The 23,369-nt window shown below is 48.2% G+C and overlaps 1 protein-coding gene across 1 annotated transcript in view; it reads right to left on the bottom strand.

Annotated features, from left to right (window-relative positions):
- The window catches only part of NDUFB8 (NADH:ubiquinone oxidoreductase subunit B8), a 94,560-nt gene that overhangs the window by 24,019 nt on the left and 47,172 nt on the right, over positions 1–23,369 (bottom strand). The window lies entirely within an intron of this gene.

Below are 23,369 nucleotides of genomic sequence, written 5' to 3'. Positions count from 1 at the left end.
TTCATCCATTCAGCAACTTCTTTCATTCCTTCGTGTAGGTTAGTTTTGGCGGTGCTGGGGTCCTTGGTGAGAGAAAGGATCAGTTGAGTGTCATCCGCGTAAGAGATGATGTTGAGGTTGTGTTGGCGGGCGATGGTCGCGAGGGGGCACACACAAGCCCAGGAACGCACACACACTACAGATGCGCACACACCCAGGCAGGCACACACACACAGATGCACACACACAGATTCGCACACACACTCACAGATGCACACACACACACACCCCCAGGCACGCACCCCCACACAGATGCGCACACATACACAGGCGCGCACACACACACACACACAGATGCGCACATACACAGGCACACACACTCACAGATGCACACACACCCAGACACGCACCCCCACACAGATGTGCACACATACACAGGCACACACACAGATGCACACACGCACAGATGCGCACTTACACAGGCACACACACAGATGTGCACATACGTCCAGGTACGCACACACATGCAGATGCGCACACACGCCCAGTCATGCACACACAGATGCGCACACATACTCAGGTACACACATACACAGGCACACACACACAGATGCACACATAGGCACTTGCACACACATACACAGGTGCGCGCACACAGAGATGCATTCACATGCACAGGGAACCACACACACGCATGCACACATACACAGATGCGCACACATGCCCAGGCACGCACACACACATATGCACACACAGACACATACGCACACACAGACACATACGTTCCCGTCTGCGAGGCTGGGAGAAAGAGTTAATTCCAAACTCCCCGAGTGTTCACATTTAAGACAAGAGCAGAATGTTCTACAACAAAACTGCCCAATCAGAGGCTCCGGCAGGAAGTAGTGTCAGAGCTCCAAGGGGCTGAAAACAGCATTTCACACCAGCAGCAAAAAACACTTAACAAGAACTACACCTTGAAAGAGAGGTCCATCGGGGTTTGTTGTAGTCTGACAACCGCAAAAGGGACAAAAAAAATAACATTCCTTTTCAGTTACTATGGCAGCAGCCCCTACTATTTCAGATTCCTTCCTAACCCCACTCACGCTCTTGCAAGTGACACTACAGAGCAGCCTGAATGAGAAGAACAGTGTACTTCAGCGGAAATGTCTGAATTAGACGCGCATCTGGGGGCTCCAGCAGAGCTTTACATGGAATGAAACAACTGGGGCTGATGCAATTAGGGGCATGGCTTAAAAATATGCGCGCATAGTGCCGCCCCCGCTGGTATTTTGCTGCTTCTGTCATTGTCTCCAGATATAGAATACAATAAGGAACATTACACCTACAACAAGCCAGGACTATTGGCTTTGTCAGTGATTGTAAGATAAATAAGAAACAAGTGTGGCTTCGTTGTACAGAACATTGAAAATGCTTCCGTTTTGTAATGATGAGACTGGAAGAACCATGGCGAGTCTCTTTGACGTCACATTATATACAGTGAAGGGCGACACTACTGCAGAGTTAAATGCTCTTAAGTTAAAGCTGCTCCCTGGAGGGGGGGGGGGGGGTGCATGGTCGGCCGGACTCCGCATCTCACCAGGGCTGGGGAGGGGTGCAAGGACTGCCGGTCTCCGCATCTCACCAGGGCGGGGGAGGGATGCAAGGACTGCCGGACTCCGCATCATACCAGGGCGGGGGAGGGGTGCAAGGACTGCCGGTCTCCGCATCTCACCAGGGAGGGGGGAGGGGTGCAAGGACTGCCGGTCTCCGCATCTCACCAGGGAGGGGGGAGGGGTGCAAGGACTGCCGGTCTCCGCATCTCACCAGGGAGGGGGGGAGGGGTGCAAGGACTGCCGGTCTCCGCATCTCACCAGGGCGGGGGCAACACACAGATACCTCAGTGCTGGGATCGATTTAAGGGTTTTAAAAATGTTTGTGATACATCGGGAAATGTTCGCCTTTCAATTGAATATGATGAAGATGAATTAAAGTTTAAAAAGTTGTGAAGAGGTCTTCACTGGTACTGCGGATAGTGCGTCGAGCAGCAGAAGTTAAGATCAGGGATCCTGAGGGTAGACCCCTGTCCCAGGCCTCGCGGACACTCACCGGTGCAGATAATTGGTCTCCAAGACTGAGTGCTGGCGACGGCCGGAAGCAACGAGCAGCCGTTCTCTGGTCTTCTCAAAGGGAACCGCATCCACCCGAATTCAGTTTCTTCTCGGGGCTCCCACGGATCCTATGAGCGGGAGGGGCCCAGCCTGGCTGTTTGTTGGATCGGCCGATGGTTTCTCACCAGGGCTTCATTATCGGCTCAGGATGCAGCGGGTCACGGATCGGCGATCCCATGATGAGTGTGTGGTTCCGCTGCTCGGTTGCCTCGCCTGCTCCTTGCCAGGCTGCTTCTTGTTACCCCCGGGTACGCCTCCTCCAGGGCCCCCTGATCCTCCGGGGCCCTTCCGATTGCGCTGTTACAGGCTCTGCTGATAAGGGCTCACCGTGTCCCGGCGAGGAGGGAGATCACGGCGGGGATATCGGGCTCAGTTGAGGTAGCGAGTTTGGATCCTGCTGCAGCTGTGGATGTTGCGATCCGGAATGCAGCAGAACGCAGAATCATCGTCACCTCGGCTGAGGCCAGATAACAGTAATAAATGTGCGAGGCGGGCTGGCTCTACACAAACACGCTTGTTGCCGTCGCATCCTTTCGGTTTCAATGCCTCGCTTCCTTGCCCCACGCCCTTCCCTCTGTGGGTGAAAAACAAATGCCCCCTCCCCGACGCTGAGATCGTGTGCGGGCAGGCTGCAGGCACAGAGGGAGGGGGCGGGAACAGCTCTGCAGGAAAACGGCTCACCTTCACTGCGGTGCTGCCTTCAGGCTCACGGGCGACTCGAGGAGGAGGCTCTCTTCACATGAAGACTCGGCGGTGGACAGGCAACAATGGCGGTAAAAAAAGCTTCCGGAATTTTTCGAATTCGGGGGCGTGTTTTGCTGTCCTGAGTGACGGATGACGTCACGAGCTAAAGAACAGCAAAACTTACGCCCCCGAATCCGAAAAAGACGGGGCTTGTTTGGAGTGACTCACTTCTCTTCCAATGGCTGGCCTCTGTTTAGGAAGCCAGCCAATGGAAGCGAACGGAGCTGAGAGGCGGGTCTAAACTGCCCTACTATGCAACATAAGATCTCTTTACATCCGGTTTTGCCTTCGGCAAAACCGGATATACCTCGACCTAAAAAGGGGTAATACTACCATTTTAATAAGTGACGCTCTGCCCGCCATAGACCGGGGAAGGGAAAGCCAACGATCGACAGAGGTGGTGAGCTTCGTGATAGCCACACCAAAGTTAAGCCACAATGTCTCATCTTTATCTCTAGAAATTTGGACACCAAGGTAGCGTAGATCCAAGTGACACCACTCTAACGGGAGGTCCAGTGAGAAGTCAGTAACCGCATTCGTGAGGGGGTAAAATTGCGATTTGGCCCAGTTTATCTGCACCCCCGATAGTCTGCCAAAGACCACAAACTCCCACAGCAAGGGATTCAAGTTATGCATCGGGTTTGTGACAAAGAGTTTCATGTCATCTGCGTAGAACAGCAATCTGACGCTGAAAGCAGCCAAATACCCCCCCTCCGGGTGCACACGCAAGGACCGCACCGACCATACAGGAGGAGGAATCGCTATCGTCCATAAGAAATCCATCCGCATCTCAACCAGCTCTGACGCCAACCTCGCTAACTCCGAACACCTTCACTTCCAGATCCACATCGACCCCAAGACCACTCTCAGAGGCACCCTCCTATACAGACCACCAGGACCCCGCGCAAAATTCAGTGAAGACATCACGGACTTCATCACCCCACACGCGCTCCCCTCCAAAGACTACATCCTTCTGGGAGACCTCAACTCTCACCTTGAAAAGATCAACGACCGCAACACCGCCACCCTCTTAGACAACCTCGGACTTAAACAACTAGTCACTTCCCCCACCCACATCGCAGGTCACACACTCGACCCCATCTTCACCTCCAGCAATCATGTCTCCTTCAGCCACACTACGGATCTCCTCTGGACTGACCACAGCTGCGTTCACTTCACCTACAACAAGCCGAAACCCATCAACCACCTCCAACCAACTCTGCAAAGAAACTGGAACAAAATCCCCACGGACCAGATCTCCGCATCGCTCCTTCTAAACACCCCAGCCCACTCTTCTAACGCAAACGAAGCCGCCGCCAACCTCACCCTATGGTTATCCAACACCGCCGACACCTTAGCACCACTGAAAAAACGTCAAAGCAAACCTGGCAGCAAGAAGGCCTCATGGTTCAACGATGATCTTAAGAAGTCCAAGAAACTCTGCCGCTCCCTTGAAAAGGCCTGGAAAAAAGACCCAACCACTAGCACCAAGGACGCCTTCAAAAACGCCACCCGCATTCACCACCAACTAATCCGAAAGGCCAAGAAAACAGCATTCAAGGATCGACTTGACAACAACGCCCACAACAGCAAGGAACTTTTCAACATCGTCAAGGAATTTACCAATCCCTCAGCCAACTCCAACGACATCACCCCCTCTCAAGCCCTCTGCGACTCCCTAGCCTCATTCTTCCACAACAAGATTGCAGACATCCACAACAGCTTCGACAACCAACCCGGAGACCAACCCACCCGACCATTTGCTGAACATTCTCCCCCCGTGAACACCCTTAACAACTGGAACCCAATCTCCACTGAGGACACAATCCGCCTGATGAATTCCATCCACTCAGGATCCCCCACTGACCCATGTCCTCACCACATCTTCAACAAAGCAGACTCCATCATAGCACCGCACCTCCGAGACGTCATCAACTGCTCCTTCAACTCCGCCACCTTCCCGGAAGATTGGAAACACGCTGAACTCACCGCCCTTCTGAAAAAACCCACAGCGGACCCCACCGAACTAAAAAATTACCGCCCCATCTCGCTCCTTCCATTCCCGGCCAAAGTCATCGAGAAAGCTGTCAACAACCAGCTCGCCGCCTTCCTCGAAGCCAACAAATCCCTCGACTCCTCACAATCTGGCTTCCGAGCAAAACACAGCACTGAGACCGCCCTCATCGCAGCAACAGACGACATTCGAACTCTACTGGACAATGGAGACACAGTCGCCCTCATCCTCCTCGACCTCTCTGCAGCATTCGACACAGTCTGCCACAGCACCCTTTTACAACGCCTCAATAACATCGGAACCCAAGGAAAAGCACTTGAATGGATCACCTCGTTCCTCACCGGAAGAACCCAGAGAGTCCGCCTCCCACCATTCAAGTCCGAGGCCACTGAAGTCATCTGTGGCGTATCACAAGGATCCTCACTCAGCCCCACCCTCTTCAACGTATACATGAGCCCCCTCGCGGCCATCGCCCGCCAACACAACCTCAACATCATCTCTTACGCGGATGACACTCAACTGATCTTATCACTCACCAAAGATCCCAGCACCGCCAAAACTAACCTACACGAAGGAATGAAAGAAGTTGCCGAATGGATGAAACAAAGCCGTCTGAAACTGAACTCAGACAAAACAGAAGTCCTCATCTTAGGGACATCCTCCTCCGCATGGGACGACTCCTGGTGGCCGGAAGCCCTCGGAAAAGCACCCATCCCGACAGACCACGCACGGAACCTAGGCGTCATCCTGGATTCTTCACTCTCAATGAACAGACAAGTCAGCGCCGTATCCTCTTCCTGCTTCAACATTCTACGCATGCTCAGAAAAACATTTCGCTGGATCCCCACCGAAACAAGGAAAACAGTCACCCATGCTCTGGTCACGAGCCGACTGGACTACGGAAACACCCTCTACGCTGGCACTACCGCTAAACTCCAGAAGAAACTCCAACGAATCCAAAACGCCTCAGCCAGGATCATATTAGACATCCCACGCAACGAACACATCTCTGGTCACCTTAAAGACCTCCACTGGCTTCCCGTCAATAAGAGGATCACTTTCCGACTGCTAACCCACGCACACAAATCACTCTACGACATCGGACCAGAATGCCTCAACTCACGACTGTCCTTCTACACCCCCTCCCGCCAACTACGTTCTTCCAACCAAGCTCTCGCCACTGTACCTCGCATCAACAAGACCACCATGGGAGGCAGATCCTTCTCATACCTAGCTGCTAAAACATGGAACTCACTCCCCGCTCACCTTCGCCTTACCCAGAACCACCTAGCTTTCAGAAAGCAACTTAAAACGTGGATATTTGACAAGTAATCCTCCTCCCCTGTCTAAGCGCCTTGAGACCCTCTGGGTATGTAGTGCGCTATACAAATTCTATGACTTGACTTGACATTGGCGCAGACGGCAGGCAAGCGGCTCCACAGCTATCGCGAAGAGGAGCGGGGACAATGGACATCCCTGTCTGGTGCCTCATGTGATAGCAATCGAGGGGGATAGGCGTCCAATAATAAACAATTTCGCAGACGGCTGTGTATACAGCAACTGAACCCAAGATATAAATACTCCTGGGAATCCCATGCGGATCAACACTGTGAATAGGTAATTCCATTCGACCGAATCAAATACCTTAGTGGCGTCTAAAAATATCGCTGCAACGGGGAAATCGGGATACACCGTCCGAATCAAGGAGAACAGGGTACGGAGGTTATGGGAAGTGGATCTTCCAGAGACGAATCCCGACTGATCTGGCAATATGATTTTAGTCATCAAGAGGGACAGCCTGGTAGCCAGGACCTTGGCCAATATTTTTACATCACAATTTATCAGCAATAGTGGACGGTAGGAATCGCAGGAACTAGGGTTTTTATCGGGTTTTAAGAGGGACGTAATCAGGACCTCCCGCATTGAGCGAGGCAGGACCCAGTCGGCCAAGGATTCCTCAAAGATCTCCCGGAGGACAGGAGCCATTATGTCTATATAGGTCTTGTAGAACTCGGCTGGGAGCCCATCCAAGCCCGGGGCTTTACCATTTTTCAGTGACATTATGGCATCCCTAATTTAATCGAGCTCGAAGGGGGCACTCAGGAAGGTTCTATGTACATCGCTAAGCCAGCAAAGAGCTACTTCACCAAGGAAGTCATCATACTGTACATCATTAGTTGTGGCAGTGGTATATAAGGTGCGATAATGTGATGTGAATGCGTTCAATATGCCCTCAGCATCCCGGACGACCCGACCCCCACTATCTGTAGCTTCAAGATTCTTACTATGGAGGTGGGAATTACGGGCTAAAACTGCTAGGGCCTTACCAGGCCTGTCACCCTCACAGTATTTCCTCGCCGTCCAGTATTTCCCTTTGAATTTAGCCTCTCTAGTCGCTTCCTCTTCATATCGTGTTAATTTTTCCCGAAACTCTGCATGTGCCCTTATATATTCCCCTGCCACCATCTGATTTTCCAGTCTCTTCAGATCCCTATCGAGTGTCCGTAATGTGCGCTGTATATCGCGCAGGACTCCAACGCTTTTAGATATACAATACCCCCTAACCGTAACTTTGAATGCCTCCCAGATAACCTCTATAGTATCCACCGTTCCTTTATTTCGAGGGAAGAAGTCAGCTATTTCCTCCCCAAGATCTACACGAAACACACTATCTAACAAGGCCGCAGGTTGCAGCCTCCATTGTGACCTGGGGTTATCCCAACCTGGCATCTGTAGATGAAGCAGGACCGGACTGTGGTCAGAGTACGTTCTGTGAAGATGTGTCGTCTTCGCCAGGCCCGTACCCAACCCCCTGGACAATAGAAAATAATCAAGTCGGGCCCATGTGCCTGTCGATGATGTAAAGTGGATGCCCTCCTTCTGAAGAGGGTGAATATGTCACCAGCTATCATATCGCCTTCTTCCATCATACCCATCAGTGCCTCCTAGATCTTGGCTTGTATAGTGCCGCCCCATCCGCCCTATCTTGTGAAGGTACCAATGCTACATTAAAGTCGCCTCCCCAGATGATGTGTTGGGAACCTATATCCACGATCCTACCCCATAGCATCGTGAAGAAGGTCGGCGTGTCGACGTTAGGGGCATATCAGGTCACCAGAGTAACAGTGTCTCGCCCAAGGTGCCCCCATATTATGGCACATCGGCCATCGTTATCAAGGGTCTCACCAATCACCTGGAATGGCACACTGCACTTACTTAAAATGGCGACCCCTCTAGCATACGTGGAGTAGGATGAGAAAGCTCTAGCATTAACCCACTTGCTGGCAAATGTAGCACGTGCCTGCGGTGTCAGGTGTGTTTCCTGTAGCATGGCAATCTGAACCTGATGGCGGTCTAAGTATGCAATCACATTTCGACACTTCCGTGCAACATTAAGGCCCCTGATATTACAGGACATACATCTCAATTGTGTGTGCGTCCCCATCCCCGCCATAGCCCTGAAAGCAATGTGAAATCGTGAAGTTCCATGTACATGTCCTCAGTATGTTCTTTCCACAAATTAAACATGTCCCCATGTAGAACACGCAGCTGTTCCGCCCCCCTGTAAAGCAAAACTCCCCAACATTGCCCCTCCCCCTCCCACTACTGCATCCCAATCATGCCAGCAGCCACCTATCTCCCCTCTTCCCCCCTCCCCACCCACTGCAGCGGCCCCAACTTGCCGAAAAGATTCTTCCCCTTCCCTCCCATCCGCCCCCCTTACAGTCCAGCATTCCCTGATATGCAAGTCCCATAGTAGGGGAATAGCCGTAGGGGGATCAGCATAAAGAGCGCACAGCCACGTCTCCCTCCCCAAGCCTTGCGTCCTGTACCGCCCTCGGATTCGGCGGAGGAGGGATAGTGGTCCCTGGAGTACATTACCACTGGAAGAGGTTGATAGTGTCCAACTTCAGTATCGTATCATGTCCTCGAAACACAGTACCCTCGAACTCCACAAATCTTGGGTGTCACCAGTACATTGGATTTTGCTGCAATAGTTTCAGATCAAGCATCCTCATCAGCATTCGGCGGATTGTTTCCGCGCTTAGCGTCCCGGGCATGTCCTCCTCTCTGCGCTTTCTAAGACTGCTTTTAAATAGTCTTCCACTTTTTGCGGATTCGTAAAGAAGCGTTGCTTTCCCTGACGCGTCACCCGAGGTTTCGCAGGATATAGTAATGCGTAGTCTATTTGTGCAGCGCGCAATTTCTTTTTAACTTCAATGAACTTACGCCTTTCCTCCTGCACTGGCGGGGTGAAATCTGGGTAGATTGAAAAAGGTAATGCCATTGTAGGTCAAGTTCTGTTTAGTGCGGGCTGCTCTTAGTGCCACGTCACTATCTCTATAGTTCAACAGGCGAGCTATAATGGGCCGCGGGGTGTACCTGGCCTAGGCATTGGACCTAGGGATCTATGCGCCCGTTCTACAATGAATTGTGATGAAAAGGCGTCTTCACCGATGGATGCCGGGAGTAGTTTTTCCACATACAGTTCCATCCTGCCCGTGTCTGTGGACTCTGGAATTCCCGTGACGCGGATGTTATTGCGTCTGCTGTGGGCCTCCAAATCCTTCTTCGCCGCAATGACCCGCAGCAGATTGTCCATCCGGGCAAGCTGGGTAGTGTGGTAGCGCGTCCATCCCCGAGGATAGCCTGTCTACTTTGTCTACCACAGTGGCAAACCCCTGCCACATCTCCTGTAGAATTTGTTGCATGTCCAGCCCAGCAGGGGGGGGAATCACCACTAGCTGCGTCCACTCCACTCACGCTGGATTTCTCCGCCGTGGTCTTCGGCCCTTTCTTTGCGGATTCCAAGGTGAGTTTCGGTTCACGGTTGTCTTGTGGCATTATGGTGTCACCCCACAGCTCGCAACGCTCTACTCTCCGAACTAGTGCACTCTTCTCACGCCACCGACGTTTTGCAGGGGATGTGCGGCTCTCTGTGTCTCACTGTATGCCGTGGACAAGCACCAGCACTGCAGGAATTGCTATCTCGTACTTTCAATCAGCATCCCTTGTATAAGCGTTCTAGCGCATTGACCAGCCAGAGATCAGATATAGGGGAGGTTGCGTGTAGTATGGCCTCCTATCGGGCCACCGTCACTTGTCAAATCTCACTGTCAGCCCTCACGGCCTTGCTCTGTCGACCTACGCCCTTCAATCCACAGGCCCAGAGGACAGGTCTTCACTCTGGGCAGTTATGGCTCGTTGCCGGGGAAGATGGAGCCTGTCGCATATATATATATATATATATATATATATATATATATATATATATATATCCTTGTCCCAGCAGGTGCCTCATGGACATGCTCGCAGTGAGGGTACAGGGCGCCGCAAATAGAGAGTTTATCCAAAGGCTGCCTCCAAGCGTTACAGTCACTGTCTGGGAGTAGTGGCAGTTGTCCCCAATGGCGCCGTGCGGCTTCACGGCCGAGGCGGACTTACTCCCTCAGCGGGTCCTGCTGTACCTCTCTTTCAGTAGCAGCGTCCGAGCATCAGGAGCGCCGCTCCAGACGATGGGCACAGCCTCCAGTGGTGTCGTCGGGGCCTCCTGACGTGTTGCGGGGGCAATGCTGGCCCACTCACTTGTTGTCAGTGCTCAGCAACCCCTCTAGGGCCTCCACTTTCACTGGGTCAGCGCTGGGGATGGCAGTCCTAGTCCCGCCGTTTCACCCGGTGCTCGGATCCTCAGCGGGGCAGATCGCGGCAGCTGGGGGGGTCTCAGCGATCCTGTCTTGTCTCCAGGATCGGGTGGTTCGGCGCCCACAGTGGAGGCCGGAAGCCGGGGCCCGCTGCCTCGTGGCGATCCTCGGGTTTTCCTAGCGCCGGTAGCCCGTCCCCTGTAGCACAGTAGTTCCAGCGGCAGCTCCGGGGAAAACCAGCAAAGCCATGTTCTCGGGCACCGCTGCGCGGATCAGCACCAAAGTTGGACCGAGTCCAGAGGGTCACATATAGTGCAAAAAAAGCAGTGTTTGGGACCGTTTGCTCCCCAGTAAGGAAGGATTAATGCAGGATAACTGCTCCAGGGACCTTTAGGCGGCAATTCTGTTTGCGCGCCATCTAGCGCTCCCACAAGTGGTGAGATTGTTTTGAGAGGCAAAGGGTTATTATTTTCCATACAATCTTGAACAATTATGTAAAAATGTTAAGGCCTTTAATAATAATTTTAGGGAATTATATTTTGTGTTTTTCTTGCTTGACAAGTAGTATATAACCTGAATATTTTTCAACATATACGTTTTCGGCATAGTACTTCCAACGCGTTTTTTCTTCATTGCAGTTTTTGATAAATTTATTTTCAGTTCATAGCAGAAATATTTGATACACCATAGGTATCTTGAATCTGTGCCGAACTTGTTAGTATGCAAAAGACATACATGACAGAGGGAATGCAGAGCAAATCAAACATTCACCCCCGGTCAAGAGATCAGGGTTAAATCCATTGTTCTTTTGCTCACCATGCCACCCCAGTTTAGACCCAGCCATATGCAAATCAGCCTCGACCCTATTCCTCATGGGAACAGTCCAGGCCGAACTGCCAAGTCCTCCCTGGACTGGAAACAAGCATCCTGGGTCCGGTTTCAGGGCATCACGCTCATGATTGTTTGAGGGAATTTTAATTTGGCACTGTACTGCTATTTGTGTCTTTTTTACCCTACTATAGTGGTGCTACGGGAGAGTTCCTGCGCACCTTACGCGGCAATATTTCCATTCATTAGCAGGCCGAGGGCTGCGTGTGCGATGCAGCCCTCCGACCGCTAGGCAGTCCCATCTCCTCCCGGGACACATGCCTGTCAGCTCCCATTCCGATTCGTAAGACATGCGCCGCAGAAGCCGTGTCGGCCTGTTCCCCATAGCGTGGAGACTGATGACCCGAGGCAAGGGGTCTGTATACCACATTAGATGCGGTTTAGTGACACCGACTAGGCAGTACCCGTGAGTGTTTAAACGCCTTACCGGGGGTCTGTATGTTTTTGGTGGATGTGCAAAGCACTTTGATTACGCTTTGGGGGCTTAATTAGCAGTTACTCTGCATAGTGCCCAGTGCAGTAACTGGTTTGTCAACGCCACTCGGGGTCGGCATCTATCTTTGTGGACATATTTGCCGATTTTAGTACTACGGAGAGACTCACTAGTGTTTTTTCCAATAATCGCTCTGAGGGCCCGTATTTGGTTGGCTTCCCCCCCTTTTTACTACAGATGCCTTTGGGCCTGTATCTCTTTTTACCCAAAAGTGCATAATCTCCTTAGTAAGCAGGTTCTGTCATTACAACGGACATGTCCCAGGCTGATCTTGCCAATCCTGGGTGTTTATGTCGCTAAGGCCTAGACCCTGCCTGAATGGTGACCTCCGGCCCCCCCCCAAACATAAACTGGGTTCCCAAGTGCCACATCTGACAGCTTGGCCTATCACTACACCGACCCCTTACAGTAGGATCTGCAGACTTCAGAGAACGGCTACATTGAGGAGGAGGCTTTGTAATTCCTGCCTTGTTTCGGTAACTTCTAGGAGACAGTAGAAGCCTCCATTCATAGAGCGGTAGCGGAGGCTATGGCCCCGCTGAAACAGGGCCTGTATAGCAAGGTTTTGGAAGATTACGTAAGAATTAAGTTTGTGTGCCTTTAATGGGCTTTTCTAGCCCCCACTCAACCCCGAGCAAATTATTTGCTGGACTGCAACCTCTGTTCTAGCCAGATGTTAGGGATGGTGACGATTTCCACAGGAATTCTGATGGGAAGCCGGGTCCCTCTCGGCCTTGGCAGCCTCTTGCGGCTAATGACGCCTCAGACCAGCCTTCTAATGACATGACTTCCGACATGCTGTATCCGGACAACATAATACATATGCGCTCTGCGGAGTGGACCCCAGTGACTAAAAGGGCAAACTACTTTGCGGGACAGTAGCGTAAAAGGTACACAGTCACTTGCGGGCAGAATGTCCCAGACCTTCATTGGAGGTGAAAGTGGCCCTTACTCCCGCAATTGACACAATGAGGGTAACCTTCTTAGCCAAATTCGTCAAGGATCCCAAGAAAGGGATTGAGTGTTCCTAGCGCTCCAGCCAAGATCAACTTTTGGATATTGTTGGGCCACTAACCAAGATTTTGGATACGCCGGAGGAGGCCAAAGTTTCAGGCTCCTCGATTGCCCCAGAGGTCCCGTTTGGCTGGGCTCAGAGGGCCATAATCTTTATAGAGAACGCCAACTCTGCCCTGTCTACAGAGCGCCGCTGTTCCCTACTCAAAGGGGATCCTAAGTTGAGAGACTTGGCGTCTTCGGAAGCAGGACGGTGGCCAGGTTGGGGGGGCATATTTGGAGATGGTTTTATTGAGGAGGTAGGAAAGTTTGTGACCACATTCTCTTCCCTGGACAAGGCTCAAACTTCTGTTAAGAGTATCTTCCACCCTTGCGTTTCCATGGGGCCAGCCGTGGTAGGGGCAGATTGGCCGGCTGTTTCTCATCCCAAACCTTCTCCAGAGGGAGAAGCTCTGAAAGTGGTCAATACTGGACCAAGCCAAGTTCTCAACATTCTACCCCAATAGAGACTGGCGCTTCTGCAGCAGAGGCAGTTGAAGAGCATAAAGCTCCGGCCCCTGCAATAATGGTGAGTGTTCACCTTCTCCCCTTCTAAGGGTAGGCGGCTGTCTGGCTCAGTTTTTCCACAGGTGTGAGTGTCTCACAACATATTTTGGATCCATCAGACTGTTTAATGTTTTCAGATAGAGTTCTATAGCTCTCCACAGCAGGACACCACCCAGCGCCCAATAAGATTCTCCACAATGGAGAGAGCTTTTATAAAAAGAGGTAAAGGCCCTCCTTGACAAAGGGGCTATATGCAATACTACTATTCATCTCCTATAGCTTAAGAAACATCTTCCTGGTTGACAAACACGACGGACGTCAGCGACCAGTGATCAATCTCAGAAAGTTCAATGAATGGTTGGTGTACCATCACTACAAGATGGAGGGTATCCCTCTTGTGTGGGGCGTGTGCCAACCATTCGATTGAATGGCGGTCGCTCCCTCACAACAGCTCCTGCCTGGTATCGTACCCGCACTCCCTGCCTCCTACTCTCGCATTGCTACAACCTGCATAGCGCCTCATTACTGCATAGCACTATAGCGCGAGTGCCTCTATGTACTGAAATTTTCTGCCAAGACCTGGAACAAACTCCCCACCCACCTCCGCCTCAATCAGAACCACATCTCCTTCAGAAAAGAGCTCAAAACCTGGCTATTCGACAAATAATCTACCCCTCCCCTAGCGCCTTGAGACCCTCTGGGTGAGTAGTGCGCTATACAAATGCCCGAACTTGAACTTGACCTGAAGGATGCCTCCTTGACAGTGCCAATTTTTTAACCTCAGATTCCTGCAGTTTTGCTGGAGGAACCAGGCTTACGAATTCCTCACACTTCAGCTCTGTGGTGTTTAACTTCTTCCATGTTCGTGACGGAACCACTCCGTCATGAGCACACGCCGCCTCCGTCTCATGACGGCGTGGTTCAGTCATGCTGCGGCCGCTCCCCCATGCTGCATTAATTCCCCGCCTGTGCAGGTGAATTATTGAGCGGGCGGGGCCATGACGAACCATGCCGTCATGAGCACACGCCACCCGTTTCATGACGGCGCGGTTCCGTCACGAGCACGGAAGCGCCGCGCTAACCCCTCACACGCCCAGCGCTGCGGCGGAATTCATGCCACGGCGTAGGGGTTAACTAAACTCCTCAAACCGGTGGTAGAGCACCTTGGAACACAAAGGATGAGGCTCATCATTTACCTGGACAACATGCATGTTATGAATCCATGTCCATGAACTCAGTCTTTGCCACTGCAGTCAGCGGTCAACCTTCTGCAAGGGTTGGGGCTTGTGATCGATGAGAGCAAGTCTCTTTTGCACCTGTTGCAGACAAAAGAATTTCCGAGGTCTGTTCTAGACTCTGAGTCTTTGCTTCTTTCATCTTGGAAGATGGCAAAGATCCGTCACGAGCTGAGGCAAACTCTCTCCAGAACATACACCTCTTTAGATAGCAAGACTGGTGGGCCTGCGGTCATCGTCGATTCAGGCGTCTCAAGGACTATCATCTCCGCTGTGGGCTCACATACTTCCTGTTGATACCCTTGTCGAAGTAAACTAGGGAGGAGATCCAATTGTGGCTTTCCCAGATTAAGGCTTGGAATAGGAGGGCAATCTTTGGTTCCAGCACGACCTGATAATAGAGTCAGACGACAGCAGACTAGGATCGGGAGCTCGCCGTGAAGAGCTTTCCACAGCTTGAAATTGGTCACAAGACTAACAAAGGTTACACATTAACTTTTGGAGCTCCTCGCAGGTTTCTTTGAGTGGTGTTGTTGGACCAAGAACAGCATTATCTTGGTCCTTCTAAAAATGATGTGTCTGTTGCTCCTTAGATCAACCACCTAGGAGAGACCAGGTTGAAAGCACAGTCAGACCTAGCAAAGGATTTCTGGCAATTCTGCTTGGACCATCATGTATCGATCACAGCACAGTATCTTCCCGGGCAGTCAAACCAGGTGCCAGATTGGGACTCCCGCTATTGCCAAGACTCCTGTCTTTTGAAAGTAGACCCGGAAATCTTCTCCATTATTTCAGACAGGTGGAGGCTGTTTTCTGGCTGGCTGGCTAGTACAACAATAGAGGGGAGAAGCGCAGGTGTGAGCTACATTTGCCTGTGACGGTGTAGCCATCCTCTGAAGTTAATTAGGTTCATGGGCACAGCCCAGTTGGCCATCCAGTCAGGGAGAAAAACCATCTTCCAACACTCAAGCCCTTAGTCCCCAAAACACAATTCACCATAGGGAAGTTATCACCAGTCGGTTGTCACAGAACACTCTCATAAAAGCAAATTTGGCTCAAGCTGAAAAAGAAAAGCTTTCTAAAATGTCAACATTTCCAAAATGCGAATAAAAAATTTGACTTTACCATTACGTTGGATTTTAAATTACCATGAAAATTATTAGTAAATAATTTTTCTAGCTATTTCCTAACTGAATTTATGCATAAGGTTTTATATTGTAACGCAGTGGTTTTTTTTGGAGGGGGGAGAGCCAGGCTCTCCACAGAGGAAAACAACTTCGGAGATTTTTCACTACCAGGGCCTTTAAAACACATGCACTCCTTTTCTAAATACCATACTCCTTGCTCTATGGGCATGTAGGGCCTACTTAGTGAGTACTTATAAATATTAAAAAGGAAGGTTTAGGCCTTGCAAAAGGTTAATTTTGTCAAGTTGAACTGCCCATTTTAAAACGGACTACCCAGGTTGGAGGGGTAGGTCTGGAGACATGCTTTGCATTGTCACTTTAGTGGTGGCACAATATGTGCTGCAGTCTGCTAGTGACATTAAACTTACAGGCCCTGGGTACACTTTGGTACCATAAACGAGGGACTTATGGACAAGTTTAATGTGCCAATCAGAAGTGTAGGCAATTTCAACATGTTAAAAATGTTTTAGGAGTCAGAGGACATGCACTGGTAAACAGTGAATCAGTGTGCCGAATCCAATACCAGCAGCATCAGCCCGACAAAAACCGGGGTGACCACAAAAAGAGATGTTTTCCTCTGACGGTAAGGCTTCTTCCTGCCAATTTCCCAGTTTTTAGTGTCTCTCCAGAAAGGTGCAGACCTCTGAAATTCTAATATGTGAGATCTTGATACCAGACTACATCTCTTGGTGCCAACCTTAAAAACATGTACAGCCAAGCAATCTAGTCCTCCACTTTTTTTCATGAATCAGGGTAATTGTTCTGCCAGTTTAATATCTAGCAGGAGGGCATTACATTTCAAGGATGCTTGAATGAAGAATAACGATTCAGAAAAGGGGGTGGTGATGAACAGAGTGTCTGAATTAAGCAGACCACTCTTACCCAGTCCAAAGATCAGGGCTTGATCCGTCACCGTTATTTAGCTCACTGCACCATCCCAGCTCAGAACCTGGCCATATGCAAATTAGTCTGTCCCTGGCCCAGTGCATCCCGGGAACAGGGCAGACCAAACTACCAAGCCAATTCTTCACCAGAAAGGAGACAAGCTTCCGGGGACCGGTTTCTGGCATTTCAGCCGTCGTCGGCCCGGCTTGCTTGAATCCTGATGGTGCAGTGAGCAAGGGACTCATGTCTGAGTATACCCTGCCACACCTATAGTGGCCAAAAACGATTCAGAAAAGGGGGTAAGCAGAATTTAGGGAGTGAGAGCTGGGTACCTATTTCCTGCCAAGGCCACTGGCATGGATGTAAGCTCAGAGTTTTGTTTAAAGATAAGTTTGGCACCTGAATGCCAGGCATATAATCTGGAACCTGATGCGACAGATTCTAGTGCTTGGTACTCATTCAGAATAGCCATGCATTTCTCAAAAGGCTGTACTGCCGGTACTCAAGGTGAACATTATCAAGTTCAGCAATAAAATGCTAGAAAAGAAGAAATTGAGGATGCTAGTAAGACGGTCTGTTTACAAAGAAGCCTCCTGTGAGACTGGATGGCTAGCTGGTGGAGATATGTATAACCCCTTTGATGAAGCTAGTCAGAACAATGACATTAATTTACTTGAATGGCTGTCTATAGAGCGGCAAGGCCCCAATAGTACTGCAGCTCAACACAATGATGTGGACGTGAATCCACAACTTGCATGCTGCACTCAATACTTTTAACTGAACCTTTTTGAAAAATATGGATGTCCATATTTTAAGAGAAAAGAACTTCCGTGTTCTGCAAAGTCGTTGTTTAAAGTTCCATAGCCTGTTAATAGTTCTTTGTTAACAATATTCTAAGGTTTTTCAATTGGAAGGCCCAACATTACAGCTGAAAATCTGGAAAAGCTAGACTGCCACCTATCTTTTGCTCGAGTAGCTTTTTCCAGGAGATTCTTGAACTTTTGCTGGCCCATATGAAGCTACTTAGTTCCCCATTAATGTTCCTAAGCCATTTTTCCTCAAAGTGCAGGAGTAGAGCATTAAATATGCAGGTAAACATTGGAAGAATTGTCATCTTAACTAAGTTGACCCTGCTGATAATGGATAAAGGCAAATAAGACCATAGCTGTAGTAGCCTCTTGGTTTCACTCATAAGCTTTTGAAAATTTACCTGGGCCAAGTCTTCCACATATTTAACCACCTGGACTCCTAGACATCTTATCTTTTTTCACACGTTTTTCCAAGGTGGCGTCTAGCTGTACATTCCAGGCCATTATCTCGTTTTTTTCTTCTTTGACCCGATATCCTACTATCTCCCCAAAGTATTTTAGTATGTGCATAATGATTGGGAAGCTTTCTATGAGGTCTTTTGTGTATATCAACAAGTTGTCAGCATAAAGGGCCTTCATGTTAACCCAGTCTCTGTATTGGAAGGGCCGAATCCTCTGTTCCCTCCCGACTCTCCTAGCCAAGGGCTCAATGTATGTATGTATGTATGTATATTGCACAATAAGGGTAATAGGGGACAACCCTGCTGAGTGCCTCTGCTCATCTCCAATTGTTGAGTAAGGGAACCATTGATTAACATCCTCGCTGAAGGGCATCTATATATATATATATATATATATATATATATATATATATATATATATATATATATATATATATATCAGCACAGAATCTTCAAACCTCCACGGCACAGCGGCGAATGAAGAGACAGACCCCACGCTTTCCAGGCAAGATGTTTTATTCAGTTCTTGTGCCTTCCAAAATGCAACGTTTCGACTACTGGCGTAGTCTTGTTCACATATATATATTATATTTTATTGCATACTGGAACTTATCCCCAGTCCATTCTATCTTATAACTGCATGAAAAAAAGACCAGATGGCCATGCCAAAATGCCTTGGCCAGCGTCCACTGTCAAGATAGCTAGAGGGGGGGGGGGGGGGGGGTTATCTGAGGCCAAATCTATGGTGCCAGCCAAGCCATGAGTGATCATTTAGCCGTCTGCCTTTCATAAACATTTTTTGAGATATGCCAATTAGCTCTCCCATTACTTTATCAAATCTTTTGGCCAATACATTTGTGTATAACTTACAATCATTAGTAAGTAAGGATTTCAGCCTATATGACTCACAATGTGTAGAGTTTTTGTTTGGTTTCAGGATTAATGTTATTATCTCGTCATTCCATGTATCTGGGACAGGTGCTTCTTCTATCCATGTTGTGTTAAATAAGGAGGTCCGTACCAGGGCAATTTTGTCCACCAAGGCTTTATATACATCACTTGGAATTCCATCTGGCCCTGGACCTTTCCAATTCTTTAAACATTTAATTGCATTACATACTCCTAAACTGATTTGTTTATTAAGATATTGTTTTTTATCTTGTGCCAATGTTGGTAAAGGATCACTTTGCAGCCGGGAAGTAATTTGTTCATCCGTTACTTGAGCCTCTTCCTTATTAAAGTTTTGGAAGAAGCCGGTAAAAGCCCTACTAATGTCTTGATCTTCATAGCAACTCACCCTTTCTCTCCAAAACAACTTCTTTTATAGAGTTCCTTACCAGATGAGCCCTTGCCTTCCAGGCCAGTAACTTCCTGCACCCTACACCGTATTTGTAGTGTGCAAGTTGGCTAGCGGTCCATTTTTCTTAACTATCCCCTCTAGATGCTCTACTAGCTCTTTTTTTGCTTCGTTCATTTGCATTTGTATTTTTATTAAATCTGGGTCAACATTATCATACAAATCTTTATGCCAGGCAGTTATTCTCTTTTCTATCCCTCTGATTTTATTATCGTTTCTCTAAGCTGCGTAATTGATTAATCTCCCTCTAATAAAAGTTTTATAAGCATCCCAAATTATTTGCGGGGGCAGAGTCCATATTTCAATCAAAGTAATCTTGGGTATCCGGCTTCAAATTAATTGAGATCTCCTGCTCTTCTGATAGAGACCTACCCATTGTCCATTTAGGTCTGGTTGTGCCGTGATCGAAGGCTAACTCAAAGTTTTACTGCAGAATGATCTGATAAGTGGACTGGTTGATGAGTAACTACCTTAACCTTATTCCTTAATCTAGAGTCAATCAGAAAATAGTTTATGCGGGAAGTGTTGCCATATTTCTTGTTCTGGTGTGTGTACCCTATATTTTTGCCGTCTTTCTGTCTCCATGGATCTATCAAACCCAAATTACTCATTAAATTCTGTATAAAAGCTCTCATCTTGGGTGATTTAACCGTCATCCTCGAGGTGGATTTATCTAATTCAGGGTCGAGTAGTGCATTAAAGTAACCCCCATCATAATAGGATTCTCGTTGTTTAAAAGTTGTTGAAACAGATACCGTACTGATGAGGTTTCATCTATATTTGGGCCTATAATAACTTATCAAGGTGTATTTTACGCTATGAATTCTGATTGTGGCGATTACCCATCTCCCTTTAAGGTCTGTAGTTACTTTTATTAATTTAGCTAGGGCTCAAATTTCAATCAAAATTGCCACCCCTTTTATATTACAGTTCTGTTTGGTGCATGTAAACTGGTTAATCCATCTGTGTCCCATAATTATTGACTCCCACTCTGCCTGTCGTAAATAGAATTCTTGTAACATCATAATGCCGTATTTTTGACCCTTTGAAAAATGGAAGGATTCTCCTTCTCCTGCCCAGTACTCTTACACCATATTATATTCCAGTTTAAAACTCTCAGGCTGTGTTTTATCTAAAGCAGCAATCTTCCTAAATACACCCACTTCCAGCACTCCCTTTTCTGTTCATGTCTGTCACACATGAGGACCAAGCATTTGCTTTGTTTTTCTCCCACGGCTTCCCACACAGTGTGCTATTTACTTTATGTGTGAAACCTTTCTCCCACCTAATCCCGCTAACCCCCCACCCAGGGGAACCCTCCCTTTAAACATATTGGGCATTTGAGCATGCCAGACAGCTCTCATCTCTCGGGTTATTTTGTGTGTCCTTGAAGTGCCTATGGACTTAGCCTAGCATTAAGCTTTTATGTGTTTTATTAAATTCTCAACTTCCCAAGACTCTTTAAAATTATACATTTTATTGTTCCACATTATTTTTAATGTGGCTGGGAATTTCAATCGAGCCGTTGTTCCTAAAGACTTGAGCTCTTGTATATGTCTGCCTAGCTCCCATTGTTGTGTTTTTGTTTCTTTTGCTAAATCTGAGTGAATGTGGAAAGACCATCCATTTTTAGAGTATGAGCCTTCTTTTAATGCTTCAGAGAGTATCATTTCTTTGATTGAATAGGTGTTAAAATTTATGAGAATTTTTCTTGGCTGGTCTCTATTAGGATTCCGCCTAAAGGGATCCCTATGAATTTGTTGGATATCCTGTTGGAGGTCTAGGTCCCTGACTTTCGGTATTAGCTCTTATCAAATTTACAACAAACTTTCAGGTTCAAGCCTTCTTTTCCCACGGGGATGTTAAGAAACCTTAAATTATTTCTTCTAGAGTTATTTCTAATGTTTCAATCTTTTCCTGGAGAGCTTTCTCTCTCTCCTTGAGATTTTGGATTTTTTTGCTGTTACCCCGCTACCTCCCTTTTCATGTCTTCTGAAGATGCTTCCAGGTTTCTAATCCTATTGGTTAACTCAGTTAGCTTACTTTCAAGACTCTCACAAGCTTTGCAGATTTTTGCTTTATTTGCCTTGGACATGGCAAATCTATTTTTAATCTCTTCAGAAAGTGTGTGCAACAATTCTCCAATGTTTTCCTGCCTCGTAGAATATGATGGTGTGTCCTCCCTAGTTCGATGATTGGTTTTATTTCGGGGTGTACTGTTTCTTCTTCCAGAACCTGATATCAGTATGTTAAGGATAGCTCCTGGGTAGTTCCAACTTGATGTTGTTCCATGCTGCTAGTACCGCCTGGGGGACCTAAAGCACCTGTATAGCTGGTGGGTATAGTTTCACCCCCCCCTGACTTTGTAAAAAGACCTTAATGAGGCTGTGATTTTAATCTTAGCCGCCCCCCCCACCCACACACACTAGGTCTGATATACTCCCGGAGTTGCAACCTCTTTTTTTTTTATAAATATGTTCAAAGGTATGGACTTTGGAGGGTGCTCCTAGCGAGGAATTGGGAGCCTGGGATGTGGAAGAAATAACTGGGTAACTGGGGGGTAGAGGGGATTCCTTAACCCCACCTGGTTCTTCCCCTTTGACTGGGTGTCAGAGGAATTGATACGATGATTCCTTAAAGTGTACCTGTTAATAGATTGTATTCTTGGCTGTTCATTTGAGGCAGTCTCAATGGTCTCAGTTTTCTTCCTCTGTAGTTTTTTTTTTTTTTTTTTTCAAGTAGTTGGAGACTTCCCCAGCAACTTTACTTTTCTCCCTGGCGTCTTTTTAGGCCTCATGTGCCGGGGGGAACCATGAGGATCCGAATGTGTCTGCCGGGATGCTGGATGTGGCAGCACACTTGTGCTGACTCTGCCACCTGGTCCCTGGAGGCGCAAGCGTGCTGCCGCCCACCTGTCCCGGCCAGGAACCACGAAGAACAAACTGTGCGTTACCACCCACGTCTTGGGAGGTGGTGTGCCGTACAGCCTCCCCAACCCTCACCAGCCTCAAAAAGAAAATAGAAGAGGACAAAAGGGCAGAAGAAAGGGAAATAAACAAGGGAAAAATCGGTGCAAAGAGAAGTTTAAAGTTTTTACTAGCCCCGGTCGGCTCCGTCCATCAAGCCAAGAGTTCCAGAGAGATGAGAAGCTCACAGCTCCTTAGCCGGCCGCCATGTTTCCCCAGCAGCAGCAATGCATTATTGCACATGTTTCACTAGCGTCGTATCGGAAAAGAGGATCTGCCTATTGAGAGTCAAGCATGGGTTGCATATGTTAAATACATTTTTTTATCAAATAGTCATCTTCTAAAAAGGAGGTATTAATTGTCGGCAATCTAAGGCAGTTTGTTACTAGCAACGAGGAAATTATGTTTTTAAAACTACCTATGTGTATTGCTGTTCACTGTGACAGTTTACCAAGTTTCGTCAGACTGTCCAAATCAAATGTCCTCCATACACTCCAGACTCTAGCAAGTCTCTACCATTTCAAACCCAAAGGTGGTTGTTAAAAGAAGACTCCATGTAACTAGTTCTTTTGAAAGCTCTAATGGATGAACTTGACATCAGCAGAAAAACATGGCACAAGAAAAACATGGCACAAGAAAAATACTCATCACCCAATAGTTCAGAAAAGGAGAGACTTCTAGGACTGTTGGAGGACATGTCATTGGAGATAGTGACATTTGCTTTCTATACGGAGTCTATTCCCTGAAGGAAACAGTTCTGCAATCTTGGTATCCATAACCACTCCCAAATATTGAATGACACTCCTGGTGAAGTAAGGCAAGATATTACACACAATGTTGTGACCCAGGTCTTGAAGAAGGACTATTGTAGTTGCTTGTGAGGAGTTATTTATCCAGATAGGATTGGATGAAACCCCCCAGCAATGACGTTAGTCTACTACCATCACTGGGCACTTCAAGATCACTTGAAAAGCTGACTTC

This window comes from Lissotriton vulgaris, chromosome 5 (genome assembly GCF_964263255.1).
Source record: "Lissotriton vulgaris chromosome 5, aLisVul1.2, whole genome shotgun sequence".
Lineage (NCBI taxonomy): Eukaryota > Metazoa > Chordata > Amphibia > Caudata > Salamandridae > Lissotriton > Lissotriton vulgaris.
The sequence above is the reverse complement of the archived record's forward strand: the minus strand, read 5'-3'. Positions and strand labels throughout refer to the sequence as shown.